Source organism: Channa argus, chromosome 16 (genome assembly GCF_033026475.1).
Source record: "Channa argus isolate prfri chromosome 16, Channa argus male v1.0, whole genome shotgun sequence".
Classification (NCBI taxonomy): Eukaryota; Metazoa; Chordata; class Actinopteri; order Anabantiformes; family Channidae; genus Channa; species Channa argus.
In genome coordinates, this window is record NC_090212.1 from 7,394,666 (window position 1) to 7,417,352 (window position 22,687).

General features: G+C 40.3%; 1 protein-coding gene across 3 annotated transcripts in view; it reads left to right on the forward strand.

Annotated features, from left to right (window-relative positions):
* tiam2a (TIAM Rac1 associated GEF 2a) overlaps nt 1–22,687 on the forward strand; it is a 106,572-nt gene that overhangs the window by 781 nt on the left and 83,104 nt on the right. For 2 of the 3 annotated variants that reach the window (XM_067479466.1, XM_067479469.1), the window contains exon 1: nt 19,833–20,005. The exons of the other annotated variant lie outside the window; for it this stretch is intronic. The gene's annotated coding sequence lies outside the window, so the exon portion shown is untranslated. Of the gene's footprint in view, nt 1–19,832; nt 20,006–22,687 lie in introns of those variants that run through there. 3 annotated transcript variants of the gene reach the window in all.

Consider the following 22,687-nt stretch of genomic DNA (forward strand, 5'->3'; position numbering starts at 1 on the left):
CATGCTTTGTCTGTTTAAAACACATGGTTTAGGACTGTTTTCTGACCCAGGACCAGTGGAAACTAAGACTACTTTACAGACTCATACACACTGTGTGCTGTCACTTCAGTCGATTTGATGTTCTCGTAACTCAAGTTGCTGCTATACCATCCATCCACAGAGCACTTTGCTGGATGCAACAGTGGGACTTGTAGTTTTAGTTTTAAGTTTCTGATTACTTCAGCCTGTATGTTTCTTTAAGATTTTGCTGGGTGACTGTTGAGGATGGGATTGTGCCTTTTTAAATGGATTTGTTGTTGATGCTACCCACCACTACTGTGAGATGTACACTAGACTGTGCGTGTAACTCGGTTTCAGACAGATCTATGAACAGAAAGCTACCTGCACAGAATCGACTGGCCAAGCATTTGAATGGCATCTGCGCGATTTGTACAGCACTCACCTAGAGAACAATATTTACTTCATCATTCTGTGCATGCAGGCTTGTAGCCATGTTTTAATCTTCCTGTTATTCTTGTTCATTTCATACCTGTAGTGCTTTTCTGTTGAGACATACTACTAGAAGTCCATAGTCTGCTGTTCTCTCAGACCAAATGTCTACTACAGGAGTTGTAATGTTGAATAAAGGTTGAAGGTGCATCAGATTTTCCCGCTCCTATTGTCATGAATCCAGGTTTAGGTTTATCAGTTGAATTTCTGCAAATGCACCAACACTGTAGCTTCAAACTCGAGAGAAAAATCCAACCGAGATCAATACCCAGCCCTAAAACTTAAGCAAATTAAGCCAATGAATTTGTGATTGATTATTATTGTGTCATATATTTGCCTACAAGACACCAGAAATATCCAGATCCTGCCTCCTACAACATTACAGTCCCAAAACTAAACAAAACAATACATCCTGTCTTCTTTTCCAGGGTTCAGACCTAAATGTTGAAAAAGCTACCCGTGACTCCTTCCACTCTGCACTGCCAGGGCGATTCGGCTGCTACAGCTGGAAAAGTGCTTACTGAGCACATCGTAGCACCAATCCCCTCACTATTCTCATTTATGTCAGAAAACACAAACTGGAAGATTTATTTTAACCACACGCAACATAGTGTTTTTTTATTGATGCCATTTTAGTAGCTATAAAGACACGATGGGGAAACAAGCACAATGCATCTACCTCCAATTACACCTCCAGACTTATACACTGTATATATACACTGTATATAATACACTGTAAAGTACAAATTTCATAGTTTGGCTCTACATTAAGCTTTGAGACACTCATTCAGGGAGGCTAGCAAAAAAAACCCTTTGAGTTGTGTGTCCTCAATTATGATTCAGTCCATACATTTGTAGCTCTCACTTTGTTCCCAAAGGCCTGGGCAGTCCCCAGGTATGACCTCCTGCTGACTTCCGCACAGAAAGACTTGACGGGCTGATATTTTGGATCAACCACTATCTGCCCTGAAACAAAAATGTCCACAAAAGATTGACAACAATAAAAAACAATCCGCACTCCACAGTGGTTCGGCTTCCTTCAGGCAATTTATGTTTAGCAGGATAACGGGCATGTTAGGCTTGAATTGGGAGACATCAGAATGAAATATCTATATTTGGCTTTCAAATAGGATGAAGCAAAGGATTATGTCAAATTTTGTGCATTTACTATTTTCAAGCTGTGCATGTAAAGCCAGCATAGCCACAGTACTGATCCAGTCTAATGTTGCTCTTGTGCCAAGCTATTTGCACATTACTGCCAATTTATACCCTGTGGTAACAGTGGATGAAGAGGCAAGGATTACCCCAGCTAGAGCTACAAATGTCCTAAATAATAAGGACATGCTATCATGTAATAATGCATTAATACATTGCTAGTTCACACAGGTGGTAGTGCTAATGTCTGGTCTTGATTTTACGATAAATACAGAGTCAAGATGCCAGCTGTGAGGAAGTGAGTTAGACAGTGCTGAAGGTTGGCTTGTAAACCAACTTTACTATGACGTGGGAAAATCATAAAATCTTTTCCTCATAAACAGTATTCACACACCAGGTATTGTTTTCCTGTTGCAATTAAAAGGCCTACAGGCTGCAGCAGTGTGTCATTACTATGTCTCACCATGTGAGGTCAGTGTGGTACTGCATCACTCACCATTTTAGCAGACAGGCGTGTGGTCTGTGCACACTGGGTTCTTGGAGTGCAACGGCTTAAAATCTGCAATGCTCACCTCACTTACCTTCTGTGCTTCAGTCTCACTGAGACAAACAAAAGCCTGCCAAGGTCCATGGCGAAGCTCATGAAATCCCCTTTGAAAAAACTACAGGTCTCGACGTAAGGATTAAAGAATACAAAATTGCTACCAGGCAGGCTCTTCACAGAAATTAATATGTCAGATACCTCTTTCCGTACCCCCTTTTTTTTTTTTGGATCGATTTAGAAGCAGTGTGAAAAATGGAATGATCTCCTTTTAGTGTGAGTCTCATTTCTCCAGCTTCTCGGTTGCTGCATTCTTAATTGATTAAAGCTATTGATTAGGCCTCCCAAAACCTCCAGACTATAATCAGCTTGTGTCTGCCATGGCCAGATATCCAGATATCATATAAGCACACACTTGAGTCTTTGCCAAGTGGAGAGAGATGGAGTGTCTGCATTGCAAAACTTCTCCACAGATTCATGAGGATGAGATATAGAGCAGATTTTAAAAACAACAACAAAAAAACTTCTGCAGGAGAGGAATCCTCTATCTCGGCTCACACTGAGCAGCCACAGTAATTACGTACCACTGTGGGAGATGGCATGTTAGTTTCCTCTGCTTTCAAGAAGTCACTCACTGCCTGCTTTTATCAGAGCCAGCAGACTCATGTGCACACAGAGGTGTCCAGAGTTCTCTTCACCAAATCACAATGAAGTGTGAATATAGGTAATTCGAGCAGAAACCCTGGAGCAGGTACTGTAGTTCAGTGGGATTCAGTGGCTTGCTCAAGGGCACTTTACAGCATGGTTACCTGCCAACCCTCAGGTTAGGAACTGCTGCTCTTTTAGAATGAATTCTAAATTCATGCCGCCAGAAGGGTTTCACTTTATACATTTTCAAATAAGGAAAGAAGGCACAAAATGCAAAATGTGAAGATGAGGTTGTGACCATAATAGTCCCCAGGGTTAATGGCCATTTATGTGATGCTGTAACCTATGGTGCTTTTTGCAGATTGCCATTTGCAGTGAATAGATACGACTATCTATCCTATTACACATTAATCATCATCTATCTATCTATTATTATATATAGATGGATAGATTAGCACTAGTTGTGGGGCCAGAGGGGTGACCAGGAATTGTAGTGGCCACCCGATAACCTGATTGGCTACCCAGGTCCCTGTAGGTAGACACCCCCTACCTAGGTAGAGCTTTTTAGAAATGTCAGCACAAGAAGAACTGAACCAATCTAAGACTAGATTTAAATAAATAAAGATAATAATTCTAAGCAATAAATAAATATTTAATTATATGTACACTGTAGCAGTTGCAGTCAGACATAATATCCCTCCAAGGGTTGGATTCTTATGTCTGTTTACTGTTTACTATTATATTTATCTAGAAGTTAAAAATGGTGGAGTACTTAAAATACTTAAGTTCTGTACCTGGCATTTATTACGCTAAAAACACACAACATACATTTTATTCTATCTGAAAAAATGTTTTTAAATGGGAGTTTAAAACCCTTTAAATCATTTTCCAAATGTGACAAATGTTCCTATTATGAGCATGCGCCCCACGCTAAAAGGGAACAATTACCTGCCGACCTTTTTAGTCTGTGTGTGAAGTTTGGTGAATATTTGACTTTTACTGTAAAATCATCAGTAAATGTCAGTTTGTCCAAATTTTATAGCCAAATGGCTTGAAAATAAATGACATTTCCATTAACTGTATTTTTGTTTGGTTCAGTTCTAGTTGATTGACTGATGAAAGCAATTAAAACTGTATGAAATGTGAGCTAAATGCTAATGTTTAATCTTAATCATTTTCTCTACTTTGGTTTGTGGTAGCATTGTGAAAATACTGACACACAGATTAGAGATACAGAACAGATTACATTCTAACCTTTTGAGAAAAGAGCCCCGCATTTATTCCGTATCACCTTGAAGTAAACTGAAATGTATGTATTTAGTTTGTTTTGTTTGTTTTTTTGCCCTTGACATCTTAGTAAAGCACATATTTCAGCCTCATGACAAACATGGTCAAGTAAAGTCATTAGAATATATGTTTTGGTGTCTGTACAAAAAATGAGAAAAGTGAGAAAAGTAGCTAGTGCCTAAAGCTGCAAAACTATTTTATTGGAATACAATTATAATGTTTTCCTCTAAATTGTATTGAGTGTAAGTCAAAGTAGACTGCAATAGAAATACTCTAGGAAAGTACATGTACCACAAACTTGTACTTATACTTGTACTTGTACTTAATATAATACTGAAAAAAATAATTGCTAGCGACCTTGTGTTTAAAGTATAATAAGGTTGCCAAAGTCTCTCAATACATCATCATTTAACATCATCATTACTTGGACTGGTAAAAAGATAATACATTTTAGACCTCTCTTAACAAAATATATAAATACGAAATACAGTACATGTATATTTTTCTTTCTGAGCTTCATTAAACCCAGACTTTGTAGTTGTGCTTTAGTGACCATCACTCTACTTTTGTTTCTGGCTTTAGCAACTAGTGTCATTTTTACTCAGTTTTAATCAGAGAAATTTATTTCATCCTTTCTGGGCCAAATAAAAATTTGGTGGCCAGTGTTTGCTTTTTCTTCCATGCCAGCAGCAGGAGGAGGCTGAATTTGCCAAGTCAGTATTTAGGAGGTGTATGTGTTTGTTATCAGTGGTCTACATGCCTGTCACTGAATACCTTTTCCCACACACACACACACACACTGTGTGTGTATTGGCAACATGTCAGCGGTGCCACAGTGTGACCAGAATTAAACCCATTAGTGCAAATGTAGTTTACACAAGCTGAGACAGAACATTCACGTTGCAGGATTGATGTCTACAAATGTTGCCTCTGTTAACATTGTTAGTTAGTCCCTAATCTGCCCTTTTCAAAACACAAATATCTGTAAACACACATGAATTGTTTACATGTGACTATCTGCCCCAAAGTGCCTGCTTTCAGAATTAGACGTGTTTTGCTGGTGCTTCTGCTTCTCGTCTGAAGCTGTCTGCACTTATTTCAGGGTGAGCGTTGGGTCATAAGGGCACAGAAGAATAAAGGTCACCGCTGTTGGAGACACACGGAGGAGTTGGTACAAATGAAGGAGTAGTCAAGGAGACACTGATAAGCACCTTTTTTGAAAAAGAGGACCACGGTCACAGCATGAGGAGTGTTGTGTGTGATCTGGGTGACTGGGGAGCTTTTTAAATCTGCCAACACAATTGAGGAATATGTGTGTGTTTGTAAAAAGAGGGGCAGGGACGAAGATGTATTGAGATGCTGAGCAGGCAGGGCAAGCATTGAAAGCATAGCGCACCGTGCCCAGAAATGAGGGAAATTTGGAAACATAAAATGCAAAGCCAGGCAGGTACTGGCCGCAGCCTTCTCGCTGTCAGTCTTAACACTAATGGTGCTGCCATTATAGCAGGTGTAGGCATACTGTTCTCATACACACTCATTTAACATAACGGACCCCCACAGCATGCACAGCAGTTTTCTGATTACATAGGCTCTTCTCATTCTTGCACTCGTGCAGCCACAGAGGGATGTGTGATGAAGTACCAGCACACACACTCAAATAGCCTTGATGCACTGCAGTGGTTTTATATCCACTCTGTTCTCCTGCAGTCTGTGTCACCTCCATTCACGTGTCTGTCATCGTGTCTAAAAGAAGATTTTAGAAAAGCTGCCTATTATAAAGGCTGACTCAGTGTCTTCCTGCAGATGTGACACCTGGTTCATCAACAGTCAAAACAGGCCTCACTGTTTCCACTGAGGCCCATAGTGTGTGTGTGTGTGTGTGTGTGTGTGTGTGTGTGTGTGTGTGTGTGTGTGTCTGCCTGTCCACACACGTGAATCTGTTTGTTCACCCTATAGTCTCTCCTTTTGCTCGCCCCGTGCTGTTTGTTAGCGGCAGCAGCTAGCTGGTAATTAGCCCTGAAGGCCTCCTCGTTGTCTGCAGGTTTGTTTACGATTGCAAGAATCCAATTCCCTCCTGAGAGTCGGAGGCGTCACTAAGAAGTGTGCGCTAGAGATGGAGCAGATGGTGTCAAATGGAAAAGTTGGGAAATTCCTGACTCACCAGAATCTTGCAGGAAGGGGGGGAATAGAAAAGGAAGGTGACTGAGTTGTAAGGATCAAGGTCCTGCAATCAAACCTGGGGGTTTTAACTGATCATAATGACCTGTGTTTTACAACTAAAAGGAAAATAAAGCAGGTGATGTAGTACTGTGTGCTTTTTTAATAAAATGGCTACACTTCACGCTAATTATATACAAAACGACAGATCAGAAAGTTAAATTTTCACAGAGTTTAAAATGTGTTTGGGCTTGGACATGAATAAAGTTTCATTTGTGTCACTAAATAATGAAACATCGTCTGTTTTGGAGATGGTATGTCCCAATCATTTTGGATGGTCTACAGAGCACACAGTTAGCTTTTCTGTGCGGGGTAGTTACAAGAGTAAGTGACAATGGTGACACTTTGAATTTGGACGATTCTAATCAAAAACCCAAAATATCTGTAGTTTAATCTTAACATCAAATTAATATGTTTTTTGCTATTTTCAACATTATTGAAAATAGCTTTTTCTTACGCAGGAATATCCAGCTTGTCAGTGGCCAATCAGCATTTTTGGGTCTGTCAATAGCAGTGGTACTTTATTTTAATAAGTGTGATTTTAAAGGTTTATCTGTTCATGAATCCTAGAAATCAGATTTTCCTGGAGCTAATAGCAAGTGGTTAGAATTTAATTGGACAGGTTTCCATTACAAATATACTTGTTTACTAATGTTTCTTTAATCAACTGTTATTTTCTAAATTGTAGTGCTGATATGTGTTTTATTCTCTCTTGTTTGAAGAGGATCCTCAGAAAAATCCTGAAATCAGGGAAACTCTTCTCTGACTGACTAGAATTGTTCAATCCCAGTCATATATACATGAAATATTCTGGGTTCCTCCGTCACCAGAGGTGGTAGAAGTACACAAACTCATGTGACTCAAGTTAAATTAAAATATACTCCACTGCTGGTAGAAGTACCCCTTCAGTTTTCTTAAATTAAGTTGAAGTACTTGCTCTAATGTACTTAACATACTAAAGTACAAGTGCTCTACGAAGAAAACAATGTATTTTATTAAGTCTATCAAGTCTAGACCAGATTTGATTCGACAAACTCGAGGGTGAAAATAACAAAAAAGTAACTTAAACTAAAAAGAACAATATTTTTGTAGTGCAGTAAAAGTAGCCTGAAAAGAAGGTACACAAGTAAAGTAGCAGTACTTGAAGAAATGTACTTAGGTACCTAGTAAGTACCTTTGTCTCATACATACATTTTATGAATTTGTTCTTTAGAGTTGGACTTGCTTTTATAAACACACGAAAACCTTTATGCCTAGACTCATTTGAGGATTTCCAATTCAAAGTGGTTGCAGAGAGCTGGTGTCCTGCTCACTAGTAGTTAACCCTGTGTTGAGAGCGTTGAACCATCTTTCTGCTGCTCCTCCAATCTGTTAAGTGTGTGTGAGTGTGAGTCCGACTTTGTCAGTATCACCCATGAGGGGTCCCCTGCCACCCCACTGATGGGGATTAAACATTCATGATTTGTGATGTTTATTAATGAGCAGCAGGCATCAGGGATCTTCAGGCTGTCACACACACACACACACACACGCACACGCGAACTATAATCAAATACTTGTTTTTTTCTTTAAAACTCACAAAAATTTGCACTTTTTCTCATACACTTACACAACCTTCACCTCCTTCACACACTCCTCCTAAATTATACACACACTTTCACAAACATGATAGTATTGATTTGATAGTAAGGTCTGGTGTGTGTGTGTGTATAGATCTGCTATTGAACTATAGATCCACTGGTGTGTTAAATAGAAAGAGAACAGATTTCCTGTGTCAGTGTGTCTCTCTGGACCACCAGTCTGAACTCTCCCAGGGGGTGGAGGGATCGACTGAGGACCTCGCTGAGCACATCTGTGATGGCCGGCCCCTGCAGAGGTTGCAGTGTGACATGGCCTATCTGCAGCAGATGTCACACCAGTGTGTGAGGGAGCGAGTGTGTATGTGTGGGCAATCAGGGTTGAGAAGCCCATGACCTAGAGAAGTTGTAGAGGAAGTGCTTTGTGTGCAGTCACAGATTAGTCGTTTGTGTCACTTCTTTCCTTCTCCCCTGTTCCGTCTTATGAAGATATAGCGGTAAACAAAGAGGAACTGTAAACATAACCAACAAAATCATCCTATAAATACTGTAATAAATTAAAACTCGTTATGCTAAACTGTCTCTTGTTTGCGTCTCTAAATTTTCAAGCTTTGTTTTTCTATTTTCATCCATGTTTTTTCCTCCTCTGATATGACAAAAAACTGAACATGCTTTGTCCTGCAGCCTCTGCAAATGGAATGACAAACGAGTAATGAACAGAGCTGCGCTGATGCTGCACTACTCCCATCCTCCCCGTGTGATTCTACATTTATTCTCTCTAACCTCTTTCTCTCCCCGTGAGTGAACTTACCCCTTTCTCCCCATTTTCTTTCCTCCCTCGTGCTTTACCTTCATTGTTCTTTCTCTACACATCCATCTCTCATTCTTTTTTATTTCACTGTGCACTTCACCTCTCACCTCTCTCGTTCCTTATTCCTTGTTCTCTGCTCTTTGTCCTCTCCTAGCTTCACCTTTTCTTTTTTTTTTTACTTCCCAATGAAGCGTGTTATAGTCTGGTCAGATTCCCTGGCAAGTGAGCCTCTCAGTGGGAGCCACTGCCTGGATCATAAATCTAACAAAAAACATAGTTTGAAAAAAAAAAAAAACACTCAAATCATGCTATTTTTAGCTTGAATTTCCATCATGTACAAAGAGGATAGAAAGAGAAGTAGAGTACCCTTCAAACCGAGGTAATTAATCTTAAAATGCCATTCTCTCTAGGGTTTTGCAGACCTTTTTGTGATTGTTGTGGCCTAAAATGCCAGACTTCTTAGATGCTTTTCTAAAAAAAAAAACTGTTATACTTCTCAATGTTCTTGTGATGTTTTAAATTGCGAGATTGTTCAGAAGTCACAGGGTATTGGGTTTTCTGCAATTGTTCCAATTGTGATATAAGTTCAACTGAATTTACACTTTTAGAAGGACGTAACTGCTTGGTTTACTGACTTACTACTGACTTTAAAATTGGTATGCATCCCTGAGGGAGCCGTTTTGGCAACATAGTATTTTTATGTTCAAAGTAAAATTAGTAATAAGGTAATAAAAGTTTTAGTGACTTTAAACACAAATACTAAGTCAATAATATCAAGAATCATCTTTTAAAGAGCCTCACATTTGATCATCTCACAGCAATCTTTCTTTTTCTAGTTTAATGCTACATAGCACAGCCCTCCAGTACACACACAGTGCTGCTGGTGATTTATTGAGACGTTATAATGGGTATGAGTTATTAACCTCTGAATAAAGCGTACAAACTAAACATTTTGTAGTATGAATAAGGACCATATGGCCTATTCCTTTGATTATTTGTTAAAGTGTATGGTAAAAACAAAGTCTGCAGTGATGTCAAGCTACAGAAACAAGGTCAATGCCTGTGTAATTTATTGCAATATTCCTACAAATGCTACTTTTATGAAGCTGTTAAGATTGAGTCAGATAGGTAAAGCTCCCACTAATACCTCAACTTAGTACTTCACTAAATTAAACAGAAATTAAAGTGCTAAAAAGAAGTTAAATTCAGGACACGAACCAGTAATGACCTTAGGTTGAAAAGTGGAGGAGATTCATGAAGTTGTTGCAGAGGGTTTGGGTGATGGAGGGAGTGGTATTGAGTTAGTGGAGATTCTGCCTCCACCACCCTTTACCTCTTTCTCTGTCCTTTCTTTCTACCCGACCTTATTACCCTCCCCCCTTGTCCTGAAAGTCATGTGGACCACCTGGGAGAAAAGGAGAAACATGAATATAGCACTTATCTCGAGTGTAAGAGTTACTGTGTTAGGATCCGCGTGGGCCGAGAGCTATCTGAGAGAGGAGAAGAGACTGCATCTATCTGGCAAGATGCCAGGGGGTGGGCAGACCTAGAAAGGAAGAAGGGGAAAGAAGATGTGGTTGTTCTGGTGAGCTAGGCCTTTACATCCACCAGTTAATAGCTAATTGCACTTTATCGCTATATATTTTTGCAGAAATGTTTTGTATGAAGCGAAAAGCTTCCATCACAATATCGTCACCTCATCATAATTACAAGCTCAGCTGCACAGCAAAAAAACCTATGTAGCAATTAGTGGTGTGTGTGTGTGTTAGCTATAAAAGAGGCCTGACAATTACTTTCTAATATGTGCTTTGTGGTTTTCATTATATGTAATTTGGATGCATACGATTTTATACTTTTATATTACTCAGTGCAACATTTATATCTTGAGCTGATTCCATTCCAACTTCAAACTCATCTGCTGTTCAGTTAAACTTCTATGAAAACAGTAGAAAGGAGTTGCATACGTTTGGCTACTATATTTCCATATATGCAAAGCAGCCAGATTCCATTTAGTATTACAGCTGTGCAAATTTAGACGGCACATTGTCATCTATACTAAAATGTTAGGATGTCACTCTGAAACCATATACCTTGACCTAGTATATACCTAGTAAATTAACCATTGGCTAAACTGCCAAAAGCCTTACTGAATGAAGCTGCCAACAAATACACCCAGAATATGCAAAATGTTACAAAATGCCCTTACACACGTGACTAAACAAATTTAAGCTTGAACTCAGCACTGTGGTGAACTCCAATGAACCTCACACAATCGGCACATCTAAAGCTGTGAGGCTATGTTCTGTTATTTTGTCTGATACCTGTATCGTACATGCAAACCGCATTCCCATGTTGTCTGTCCTTTTCACTGGGACTTCACATTCACACATTCACACACTTTGCTGTCAAATCAAGCGTTCATGCACAGACACGAACACAGACACATACCCACACCCACATCACAGAACACATGAGAACTAATAGGATTTCACAGGCTCAATGAAAAGAGCCTCACAAGTATACATCTATTACCTATTATTAGCTAACTATGCTGATAGGTAAACAATACACACACACACACACACACACACACATAGCTGTGAAGAACACAAACACCAAAGAAGACTTGCTGCTACAAAGAGAAAATGTTTTGACAGCTTTTCTTTTGTTCACAGGTTCCATACAAATATTACACCTTTATTATTAGTCTCATCTTATCTCAAAGCTTTTAAAGGTATAAAACAATAGATCTGTTAATTCAGACAAGGATGATTAAAAACCAAATGTCTCATCTCTGAGTTTAATATTTCCAGCTAACAAAAACAGACCCCTAGAAAAATTAAGGGGGTCTTAAAATGCAATAAATAGTGTTCTAAAATATTGAGACTAAAGCTAAGTATTCGCACACTCATGGCAGCTGATGATGCAAATATAACACACTGTTTCTGTTTTGCACAGTAGAGTAAAACTATTAGTCTTACAATGCAAAATATATTACAAATTATTATCAATTAGAATTTTTTTGGCAATTTATATTTATGTTTATATATCTCAGGTAAGACTGTTTGAAAAGTGTAAACTTCCCCAACTCCAGTAAAAAACAGAGTGCTCTAACACCAGCCTAGAATGTGATGCTGTATGTGCTTCCACAGACAGGAAGTGCTTGTCATCCATCTGTAAACTTACAAACTAATGTAGTTAGCTACTGCTGTCTAATTGGCCTTAGTTACTTCTAAGAAGCTAGTAACGAGTTACACAGGTGGTCACCCCCCTGTCTCTTTAGGCAGTATAATTATGACCTAATTGTATTGAACACGATGGCTTTTAAAGACTGCCAAGCACTGACCAAACAAAGATAGAACGTAGCAACTTTTATTTGACATTCTTACAATTTATAATCACTGTGGCCATGGTGTGTTTATGCATGCGGTTCAGCTGCGCACATAATATGCAGTAATATACAGTGTCTTGTTGTCTGCCATGTCCAAAGAGTGAGAGCTTTTCTTTATGTGATGTTGTATTACAATTAATTTTTAAGAATCATTTGTCATTGACCTTTGTCATTGTTATTATTTATCATGTGGGGGAAAAATGCTGTGGTTAACTGTAAGGCTACCGACCTGAATGTGCTGCAGACTTTCATTAAATTATTACACAAGCAGCTACATAATTGATCAGTCATGTTTCAGGTGACCAGGGCGGAGATGCCCACCTATGTTTTAAATAACCAATGACAGAACATTTGATTTTAATTTAACCTTCAATCCTTGTTTTCCTTTTTCTCTTTCCTTTTTTCCTTTTTATCAGGAAAAAAGTGGCAGTTCAACAGAAGATTAAATAATTGGTAGTCAACTGGAATAAAGAGAAATCCTAAATTTAACATGGTGAAGTGTATTTTTAGTCCAGATTTTTTGGCAGTTTTTAGTGTTTCCTAGAGAATAACTGAAGGTTATTTCTTAGCCAACACTAAAAACTGCTTATGAGTCTAAAACACAGACCCAAACTTGGAATTATAATCTTACAAGCACACAAGCTTACCCACTGTTGCCATGCACGCCTTCACGTGGCCTGCAGACAAACCAGTCCAGACAGATTAGTGTGTTTCCGGGGGGTATCAGCTTTCCATTACCAGCTTCAGGTCCTTCATATCCTACATTGTTTAAAACTGGAACTGCCAGACAGACAACCACCTCGCTTGGCTTTGGTGCTTTCTATTGCTCTATGTCGTACTGGTAGGTGATGATTCTGTGAGAAAGACCCAGAGCAGCGTGAATGTTTCTAAATGCGAAAGTGAAATGAGAAGTTTTTAACAAGGTAATCTTAACAGCTCTGTGCTCTACTCGTTTCACATGGGTGTGAAAGTGATTCTCACAGGGAGAGAGGAGGTAAAGGGCATGGGAACGTCACATGAGTGGGCTTGGCAGACAGACAATCACAATCCTAATGAAGCAATAAGAGTTCACTTGTTTGGATATTATTCTGGGAATCCATAAAGGCCAGCAATATTACAGTCAAAGCTAGTTGGTGAAAAACAAATTGTGTGGTTAAATATTGCAGCAATTAAAGTGTGTAATTAACACATCTGTCATTCCCAGCATTCAACTTTGTGCTCCAAGTTGTTTGTGTGTGAGTGCCCTGGCTGGTTTTCGGTTTGTCTGTTTCCTTATTGAATTAGAATGAGCAGAATTTAGCTCAGCTCAATACAAATCACATTACACTTCAGAGTGAATCATTGCATTTGGCTCATTGAAATCACCCTTTACCATTTTTCCTCAATAGAGCCTCTGAGTTTCAGTGTATGTTTATTGGCTAGCAATATGTTAGTCTCATTTGACTCCTCTTATGCTTATGATAAATCAATCAAATGTCCTTGTGTTTGGTCTTGACTCCTCTCTTCTGTGGTTGGAGTCATTTGACCAGAAGTAAAGAGATTTGGAGCAGCTTAAACTGTCACGCCAGCCCAGAGCCAAAGGCCGCCGTCTTATTCTCTTTCAGTGAGTGTATAAAGGACAAGGCTTGCCCAGTCCTGATCTTTCTTTCATAAAGTTATCTCCCCACACTTTCTCAATCATTTATATCCTCTCCTCTCTTATGTGGGATACAGTTGGCTACTTTGGCAACTTTGTCATTGTCAAATCTGCCCTACATTCAGTTGAAGAAAATTTAATAATGGGCACTTGTGTTTTCTTGGGTGAATTTTTAAATTAAGATCTGATGTCATGCTGCCAGCTAGTAGAGCTGTCTGACACCAGTCCATCAGTCATATTTTCTCTCTCCATGTTTGGACATAACACAGTGCAACTGTGTGCCAGACTTGCCACGGCGAGATGGGAAGACAAACATGGATTTTTTTTTCTTTGTCAGACAATTTTCCTCTTTGTCAGTGTCACCAGAGAGAAAATGTAGTCAGTAGAATGTTTCTGAGCTAATGTTGGTGGGCAGTGCTGCGTGGGAGAATTGGTACAAGCTAGAAACTCAGCGCAGATAAAACGTAGGGGCTTAAGTAAGATAAAGTCAAGACTGCTCACAGACTGTGGTTTGTGTAGCCCTGTAGCCTTCAGGGATCTGATAAAACTATAGAACAGATTCACCATTTCACACAACAACTCATATGTGTACACCACACTGTAAATACTGTGTTTTATCTGAACATGTTACGATGCAGGCTTTATGGGGTGACTGTGGCGCAGGAAGGTAGAGCAGTTCTGCATCAATCTCACAGTTGTTGGTTCAATCCCCCAGCTCCTCCAGTCACATGTTGAAGTGTCCTTGAGCAAGACACTGAACCCCAACTTAGTTGCTCCTGGTGAGTGTTGGCCCCCGTCGGTGAATAAGTGTGTGTATGATTGTGAGTGTGAATGGGTGAATAAGAAGCAGTCTAAAGCGCTTTGAGTGCCAATAGGTAGAAAAGCACTATATAAGTGCAGAACATTTACATATACTGTAAAATTAATATGAAACGTGTTTACAGATTCAGTACATTATGCTTCAATTTAAACCTGCTTTGTCAACACTGGTACAGTGAATTCTTCTAGCACTACATGGTTTTTATGTCCTACAGTATATTGAGTATTGGAACATCTAGTTCTTGCGTGATTATGGACATGGTGGTTTGTACACCTAATGATGTCATTTTGATAAATGACATCAGTCAGGCGTCATTTGCCATAAAAAAAAGCACAGCCAGGCTTGTGTCCTCTTCAAGATTAAAAAAATGCAGCCAGAGCTAAAAGTGTGCAAACACATATTTATCCGAGAGCTGGTGAATGAGTGAGTGAATCTGTCATTAAAAAAATCGTGAAATCTGACATGCAAAAATAGCCTGCAGGAGAATGGGAAGTACTAGCATAACTAGGCCAGCAATCACTTTCACCTGTCACACCTACATAGTATTCTCACCTACAGTAACATGACACTACACTGTATTTATAGTGTACGGCAGTGTTTCCCAGCCTTCTGGAGGTTCCAGGCTCTCGACCTGAGAGCTAACTTCTGAATTGTTATTACAATTTAGATTGATTATCTTGAGAGTTTCTCACCCACAAACTGCCATGATCAACATGTGATCTTTGTGGTTGGCCTGAGAGGTGCAGATATGATTCATTTGGTAGAGAACAAGTGTTGCAATTTGATGCAAATAGGCCATCAGCCAGAGACAGATAATAAAATAATTTTTGTTTGGCTAATAAAATGCCTTTCAAAACATTTTGCAGGTATGAAAATGGCTTTAGGTACAACAGAAATGTATTATCCACAGTTGCAGCCTCACTTGTCAGCTGGTCAGCTCAACCTTTGCCTTACCCTCACTTCCTCGTGTTTATTAAATCGCCACCTCAATCTTTTCTCCACATGCTGAAACCAAAAAACTAATTCAGCTGCTCAGTCTGTCACACCTTTGTGATAGTTTCTTCACAGAGAGCTCAAGCAATCAACAGCTCAGGCATATCCAGCCCACCTTCCTCTGTTCTGTGTTGCTCTCCTTCTCCTCTCAGTAATGACATATCTGTGTGGCAGACAAGCAGCCAGACAGACAGATGATGCAACATGTGGGGGACAGATCCGTCATATATATGCTTTTGCACTCCAACACATCCATACAGGTTTATTTATCCTCTCATTGGAGGCGCAGAGCCCTCTGTAAGGCATCTACCTGCTCCATAAGCAGTCACCTTTGGCTCCTTCTGCTGTGTATTTATTGCTGTATTTCTTTGTGTTCAAAATGAAACTGGAGCACACTTCAAAGAATTCATTCAAAGAAAAACATTTTTTTTTACAGAATTACAGTTAAAGGACTAAGACTTTTCTCTAATATTGCTAGAATTAAATGTGTATGACAGTAAATCAGGAGTGTTAAAGGCTGTGTACTTTCTTTGAAAGCCAAATGACATTGGTGTGGGAATTTGGCTGCTGTGACACACAGTTCACTTGTTGTTGTCATTGATTTCTCATTAGCTAAGCACTCATGAGTCTGCAAGCTATCAGTTGGATCAGATTTGTTGTGTTCAATTAAAAGCAATTCCAAAAATGCCTGGCTTTTTCATACATCATCTTCACCCATGCCCTTCTTTCACCTTTTGTCTATTGTGTGAAATGCTGCTTTTGGCTTTTTTGTGACAGCTGCTTTAATGTCTGCTGCCGTTCTTAAAAACAAGTAAGGAGTTGTCTCAGGGTGTGGTGTGAGAGTGTCTGATTATAGCCCTCCCTCTGTCTGTCTGTCTCTCTCTCTTACACACACACCTTATGACAACACCTTTTTTGTGTTTTTTTTAACCTTTTCTTCCACCAAAATCATCTCCACCTTCAGACAACAACAGAGCACCTTCCACACCACCTTGTTAGCCTTTGGAACCACTGTATGAGACACTTTTCTCCAGACACAATGAACCAATAAGGGCTGCATGACAAATGACTCGAGTAATTACATGTGGAAACTGAACAGGCCCACCCTCACAGCTCAGCACCTCATATAGTGCTAATAATGGCCGGATCACACTGTACAATAGGCAGCTGTGAGAAGAGTGAGAAAGTCACTAGCAGGGGATCAGCTGCCCATCCCTCCCCTTCTCACGCATATAGTAACACGCTCACACATAGGCAATGGCTATGATGGCCCTATTAGTGTAGCCATGAGTGCAGAACAAAGTGGTGAGGGTCAGGATGGTTGGACCTGGCATGTTGAGAAGCCTCATTTGAGAAACCTCATTTGGTAAAAGTACATGAGGTGTTGATGAGTGTTTGTTCACATGTGGAAGCCAATTCCTGCCTCTGTATTTGTAGGGTTTTCACTTTGCATCAGCGGGAAAAGGCAAAAATGCTGGCAGAGCTCGACGTTTTCCTGCACTTCTTTTATGTTTCAAAGCAATATTAACATTTCAGCTGGTTCTCCACCAGTTCACTGTTTGACTTTTTATCTTGTCAGGATTGTCATGTGTGAGACAGGCAGGCAGACAGACAGAAAATGTTGCTGGGTGGCAGGATGTCCATCAGAGCCAATTATGTTTAATGAGATGCGGAGTGACCTGAAATCTTGATAGGTGCCAGATGATACGTAGACCCTCTATTTGGCAGGAATATATCCAGAATACTATTTGGGGATGTATAGCATCTCATCAGTAAGACTGATGACATTTGCCCAGTGAATCATTGCTGTCTTCGTGACAAACAAAAAAGATGAAAATCTTGGCTTACTGTTACTGTTTGAGTGGGTTAAAAAACATCATCCTTTATAGTAATTCCGTTCCTCTGATAAGTTAAACCGTTTCCATAATCCGGACATGCCCAAAGATGCATAGGAACATATGTTGATTTCATAACAATATGCTGGGGCTGAATACCCCATGGCTAAATGAGAAGGTGCTTGTTGTTTAGACGGATCTTTATAAGTCTGTGATGAAAGGAGCAGAGCATTACAGTACCTCCTGCTATATGGGCAGCCGGGAGACAGGCATCATCAACTGGGCCCCTACAAAGCTGTAAAGAGCCTGATATGTGGATTGGATGGGTCTGGCCAGGTCGACAAGTCGACAAGCCTGGTCGAATAGCTAGGTTACAAAGCACAGGGTTTACGAGCGTTGCAAAAGAGATTGCAGGAAGGAAGGCCTGGTCATCCCATCTCTGTTTGGAGGGTGTGGACACATTTGGATGTAGATGACTGAGAAAAGAGAGAGGAAATGAACTGAAGGTATGAATACCTGAATATTCTAAGAATAACACTGATGATTCTCTCCACTTGCATGCCATTTTACACTGAACCTGTTTCCTATCATGCTCCTTATCAGTTTATTAGTCCATGTGACAGACAGGGTTGCTAAGTGTTATGCTAAATACCCTCACCTTTTTCCCCTTTTCACAGCAAGCTGGCTGAGAACCTAAGGGCAGAAAATATTTCAGGTCTAGAGCTGGCAAACAGATCCTCATAGGAGGACAGATTCATCTTCATTGAGAGCTGGTCCAAATTTGTCCCGTGCACAGTGGGCAAAGACTTAGAAGGAGAAAAACAGATTCAAATATCAGAGTTTTAACCTCATTTTATGATGTGAACACCACTGCTCGTTTAGTGCAGTAAAACCTGTAGTTAAACAAACACAGAAAGCATCACTAAATGCTTAATTTACAGCTTTTGCATCTGTTTGGCTGCAAGGCGTTTGTTGTGTAAAGGCACCATTGTCCCAGGTCTGTAAGGGTTCATTAGGACAAACAAGCATGTGCAAACATCTGTGTATGCGTGTGCAACTGACGACCAATGTAGTACACAAGCTAATCTATTACATTATCTTTCATGGTCTAGCTCTAAAAACACTGGATCCTACATTTCCCGTAAGGCAGTTTCAAAGTACACCAACCACTCCACGTCCTTTATGCTGGAACATGCTTCCTGCAGAAGATTGATGTGCCTGATTACACATCATGTGGAAAAGTCAATGTGTTCACACTCACACAAGCCTTTCCCTCTTTCCATTGTTGCAGCACTGTAGCTGGTGCTGTGAAGGTGACTCCAAAACACTCTTTGTCCACACTTTACACTGTCATATGTAAATATTGTACAGTGTGTGTTCTACATTTTGCTTGCACCAACAAGATGGCATGTGCTAGCATTTCAAAATCCCGAGGGTCAGGCCTGCTCAGTTTTTTCAAACCCACACCTGGAATGAATGATGCACGCTTTCCTTTAAGTCCAAAGCCCAAGTTAAATAACCCATGGTGACTTAGAAAGAATTATGTTTTTTATCTATGGAAAACTTTAGAGGCTAAGACTGTGGGTCAGGGTTTGACATTGACAACCATGAAACCACCAAATGTGGGTAGATTTCAGCAGTGGGATGTAACAAAAACACTTCCACTGGCCACTTTGACGAGTTGAATTTTTTTAATCTTCTTTTACTTTTAGGTTTCTCAACAGATATCTGAAACAATAAATGACACATTTACAAATGTCATGAGCACTACCTGCACACAGTGTTTGCTCATTGGTCCATTTGTGAAGCCCTGTGCCTCCACACTAGTGACTACTAACAAATGACACTGTTAATAAGAAAAGCCCCTTATCGCTTTCCACCGTGGACAGTTTTTGCCATGAGCTGCGTCTCTGTAACTGTGCAGCAACACAAACACAGCGAATGAGAATGGGATAAGCGCAGCTTTGCACACAACCTTTTCGGAGCTTAATATTTAGTTTGAAAGGCTAGTTTTGATCAATTTGAGCACGCTATAGTCAAGTTAAATCACATAAAATGTCCAAAATTGTGGCCAGTAAAATGTTGAGTGGGTAGTATCTTTGGAAACCACTAGCCACAGTGGCTGCCCTGATCACTTCCCAAGGTTAAAAAAAAGCAGAACTCGCTCTGTAAAATAAGTAGAGTGTCTCTTAAATTTAAATGAAATGGTTTTGGAATTCAAATGTAATTTGATTTCATTAAGGGCCAATGTATTTCCACCAGGAAGCCACAACGGTCTTCGAACCACGGTTTGGGAAACCCCGATTTACTGCGTTATAGTCATGAATAGGGACACGGATCCCTCGGTGTGAAACACACACCACCCCCACCCCCCCTCTCAGTGGCAGTGAGAAGGAGGAGTTTAACCCCACATTGTCTGGGAGGAGTCCGCAATCTCTTGGCGCTCCGTCCCAGGAACATTTGCACTGGAAACCGAGGAATGGTCGAAGTACGCTCCAAGAAAATACGATTTTTCTGTGTCTGCTAAATGCAACGGCGTTGTATTTGGGAGGAGGGAACAGGTGATTGCTATGAGAAGCGTGTCTGTCAGGCGACACACGAGCCGGTGAGTTGTGTGCGAACTTATTTAGCTCTCACGTTGGTTTAAAGCGCGTTCGTTGAGTTGTGTGTGCGCGCGCTGCGTCCGCCTCAGTGCACAAGTGCTTCACACCAAGTTGGTGATAAGGAAAAGTTTGGGGATGTTTATGTATTATTCTGAATTAAAATCACTGGCTGTTGTGGTCATGTGGTTAAAGTCGCTGCAGCAGCTTTAACTGAAGTGCAGAAACGCGACCGGCTCGTCTCATGGTGAAAGGCTTTTTGTTGTAGGAGTACAGCGTGGACCAACCGTGTATTTTTATTTATTTGTCCCGAGAGACATGCATGGCATTTTTCTTTCTTTTTGTTTCAAATTCAACTGCCATTTATAATAGTTATATCTTAATCAGCAAACAACATCTTTTGTTAATTTTTTTTATATGGTGTGAAAATATTTTATATGATGAATAAATTGTTTCCCGCCTGCTTGTTCAGCCTTGTAAAGGAATTAAAACTCCAAAGCAGATGTTTTGTGGTTTTTCTTCCACTAACACGATAGGTCACTGTGTGTGGAGATGATTAACATGTAGCAGTGTGTTATTGCATCTCCTTCTTCCCTCTGATTTATGAACTAAGAAATTAGGACCACTGGTCATTTCGCAAGATGCTGGAGAATTTTTGGCTGTTATGTTTGGATGTGATTTACCTTTGTGTATTGTTGTTTGCCGTGTGCTGGGGTGGAAGGGCTCTCTAGCCACATACAGAGGCCACAAAAGGGCCCCTGGACCCCTGGAGTGAAGCGCCTGACCAGAGCAAACAGAGCCATGGAGCAGGAGGAAGGGGCCGGGCATGCCTTTTGGCACTGTGAGCCCTCTGTCATGGAATCCCACACAAGAAGGTGTCAAGTCTGACCTGCTACCTTTAGATGCTGCTGAGGAGGGTCACAATAATGAATACACTAGCTAATGTTTGACTTAAAAAGGGCTGGCTGGTCTGGTCATCCTGAAGGCTGGACTCTCCAATATTCCTGCAGAGGTGTCTTGAGGAAATGTGATATGGCAATCAGTAAATGATAGATAAGATAACCAAATGCCCTTTAAATATTTAATGATCATTTACTGTTTAACCAGCGTGAACATATGACTGAGAAGACTAAAAATCACTGTTTATGTTTGTGGAGGGGGAACATGCTGTGTGATGGGTTTAGATTTTGCCAGGCCTTTCCGTCCTCCTGCCTGTTTAATGGACTAAACACAAATGTTTTTTTTTTACATCTAAAATTGCTGTTTTTGTCTTGCGAGACCACTGGTTCTTCTTTCAGAGCTGCCTAACAAAATCACTGGGGCAGATGCTGTGGCCCCATATGCATATTTTGGCCCTTGCGGTTCACATTTTTGCGGTGAAGAAATCCTCAACCATTAGAAACATTATATTTTACTATTCTGTTTTTCCCCAGGTTGGGACGGGGTCTTGAACCAGAGTGATGTTGATTGTGTTTGGCTCACATTATCCTTTTTAGTGGAAAACATGTGATCATGTTGCTTGTTTTCTTTCTTTTTGTTACACAAGTTGCACATTATGCCTTTCTGCTGCTGGGTCTGTCAGTTGTCAGAGTTGTTTACCAGTGACTAAAAGGAGATGTAATGCTACTCCTCTCTGGGTGGCACAGAGTTGCTTCACAGGCATCTACAGCTCATTGTCTGCCTGATTTAAGTTGAAGGTCTTCGTAACATCACAAAACAGTGACATGATAATCAGAGGAACTTCCTTCCTGATCTGTTTTGAAGTCAGTTGGTTTGCTTTGTGTAACTTTGGGGAGTTATGTGAAGAACAGTGTAACTGATAGGGAAATTGTACTCGTCTCGTCTTTGATGATTGTATGCTATGTATGAACAGCAACCTTCTGTGAGTGGTGAAGGGGAAAAAAACGTTTTCTCTGCAGGCTGTGTGCGAGTGCCCGTCGTCATTAATTCTAAAGCGCTAGCACACTGGCTGAGAAACACCAATGTTTCATGTCTTCTTCCCGGCACATTTTTCTCCATATATGGTGGCGTCCATGTGACTTATCAGGCATGGGTAACATCTGTGCTTATTGTCACAGGGGGATAAAGGTCTTTTTATTGTCTCTAGGTAGAGAGGTGCAGCAGGGGAAAACCACAGGGGCTTGTGCACCTTCCAGACAAAAGGATTTGAAATAAATCAAACTGAAATCAACAATAACTTCTCTTTTTTTCCATTTCACAGCATTTTCACTCCCTCGATTACAGTAAAAGGCCCTTTTAAGGCTTCTGTCTCTGTACAGACAGTCCAGTCAGGCAGGCATAATGACGGCCTGTATGGTTCTATTTCTTCCTGCGGTGGTTGGGATTATATTTTGCTTTCAAAGTGTTTGTCGGTAGCGTGTGACCAGCAGTGTCTAAAGTGTTTGCTATAAAAAGCAGGTGAACTAAAAGCTGGTGCTGACAGCATCTTGGCCAAGAGTTGTTATTTGCTACCGCACTAACAAAGACGCCAACCAAAAGACACATGGCTGGCTCAGACCCCTTCCGGAAGCACACGCCAACATAACCAACAACATAATATTTACATTCCCCACCCAGTCTTAGCTGAACCGTATGAGGGGAAAAGAAAAACTAGCCTTAGATGAGGTACTTTGTACCTTCTGAGCTGCATAATTTAGTTATTATGAATTTAACTTTGCTCTGACTAC